We start from the raw sequence: 2,325 nt of genomic DNA on the forward strand, positions 1-2,325 counted from the left end.
TCTGTCGTTGAAGGGGTGTCTGTCGTTGAAGGGGTGTCTGTCGTTGAAGGGGTGTCTGTCGTTGAAGGGGTGTCTGTCGTTGAAGGGGTGTCTGTTGAAGGCGTTGTCGTTTGACGTTGGGTTCGAGCCAGTCCTGTCGAATGTTGAGCGCGATGAGATAGATGTATCGTGCCAAAAAGGCGCAAGAGAGACCAAGAAAAGAACAGGCCCAACAATTTTCAAGATGCCAAAATCAAAGGACGGGTGAAGAGGTACAGTACGACATCGATTCACTCACCGTTACAAACCTACACATTAAACAAAGCAACGTCCCACCACCCCATCCATATACCCAATCTCACCTCTAAATCCAACCACCCTTCTTCCCTTCTGCGTCTTACATCATCGCCGTCGCTTTGAAAAAAAGAAGAAGAGGGGGGCGGAGCTCGGCTCAGCGAAACAACACGAGGCGGGGGGGCGTAACCATGCCTCGTCCTTCTCGCGCGATGCTATTGGCAATAGGAACAGCGTGTCCGTCAGAGGCGAAGGAAAGCATTCGCCATGAGAGAGAAACAGGTTGAAAGCGAAAAGCAAGGCAGGAGGAGACGCCTTTTCGCGCGGGCGCGCGCCCGCCCACGGGAAAGGCATACGTCTTAGGCCCGCGGCTCATTGCATTAGAGTGAATTCTATCTTCATTGTCGTTTGGGTCGGCTGAGTAGGGTGAAGCGGAGGACGGCGAAGCACAGCGCAGGATGGCATCACCGCCCTTCTGCAAATCGATAGAACAAGTCATTCTACGTGTGACGATGCTTTTTCTCTCCTGTGATCTCTCAGCTTCTGATTCTCCTCCTTGTAATTACTTCGTTCTACTACATAGCGATTCTGTCCTTGCGCCCTTCCTCAAGCGGATACAGCTCGTCGATTCGAAACCACACTACGATCTGCATGTGCGGTTAGGTAGGCTCGGTTGATCACCGTCATCCCTGCAAACCCTTGGCAACGGGCCCGATATGGCTTACAATGACAAACGAACATCGCCCACTTGCAATTAATGCACCTCTGTTTGTTCGAAAGAGGCACGACCCATTCGGTACCAAAGCATGCCAGGCGTCCCACTTCTTCTCGTCTTCCTGCTCCTCCCGTCCGGTACGGTCGCTCCCGAATATCGGCTCCAAAGGGGCTTCCCTGCATCTGGCCCGGGCTAGGGACGGGAGATCGTCCCGGGGTGGCTATTTCTCGCGAATTGCCTTGTGTCATGGAGTGATACAGGCATCATCGTGGCTTCGTGGAGATGTGACATTTCTACCGTCTCTGGCTGATTCGCCATGGTGTGTCCCGGGCTGCATCCTTTAGTCGGCCCCACGGGTGTGGGCGTGGGTGTACCGTGAGATGCTCGCAATCGGGCTGGTCATGAACAGGGCGTTGGCTGTTTCTTTGTTTGTTGCTTGCGTCACCGTGAGATGTCGTGCCTCTCGGCGTACTGGAGACCCCGTAGATAGTCTGTGCCCACCTACTGTTACTACAACACCAAAATACTTATTTTTCCAAGTTATTTAACGTTCTATTTAACGTTAAAGGTACAATAGAAACGTATAAGATAGTTTAACATTGGTTTCAATAGCAGGAAGGTCGGTTTGGGTCAGTTATGAGTGATACTGTCATGGTGGGTGGGCATAGACTATCTACGGGGTCTCCAGTACGCCGAGAGCGTGCGTTGTATGCGTATGCAGTGCTGCACGATTCTCTCGTCTAGGGGAGTGGATTTGTTAAGCGAGATTTGTGCTGGCAGGCTCCGGGGTCCTGCTGAGGTAGTGTCGACATGGCGTATCTTGCAATGAGGGGAAATTGCTGTGTATTGAAATATATTGCTCAGGCATCGGCCGGTGGTACGCCGGTGGCATAATGGCGGTGAATTGACAGGCCATTTGGGATGGAGACGGAGACGGAGACGGAGACGTGCAGCACTTGCACCTTTACCGCATTTCGTTTCACAAGGGCGGCAATTTAGTTGCCTCTTTTGCTGTCATGACTCCTAGAGTTTAGGAGCAGGATCAATGAGGTAAAGGCTGAATATGACTTGTGGCATTTGATCTATGCAACAGTTGTGCACCCACACTGTGTCGATAACTATCTCATGCTTTACTCAGTAGTGCTTTGATATTCTTCTATGGCTTGTAGATACAAAATTGCAACGTGTGATGGCTTCAACGACTAAAACTTTGATTCAATACTAACTATCGAGATGTAAAAAATTCAAGACGTAGATTCAAGACGTAGATTCAAGACGTAGATTCAAGACGTAGATTCAAGACGTAGATTCAAGACGTAGATTCAAGACGTAGATTC

The sequence above is a fragment of the Aaosphaeria arxii genome (genome assembly GCF_010015735.1).
Source record: "Aaosphaeria arxii CBS 175.79 unplaced genomic scaffold BU24scaffold_2, whole genome shotgun sequence".
In the NCBI taxonomy this organism is placed as follows: domain Eukaryota; kingdom Fungi; phylum Ascomycota; class Dothideomycetes; order Pleosporales; genus Aaosphaeria; species Aaosphaeria arxii.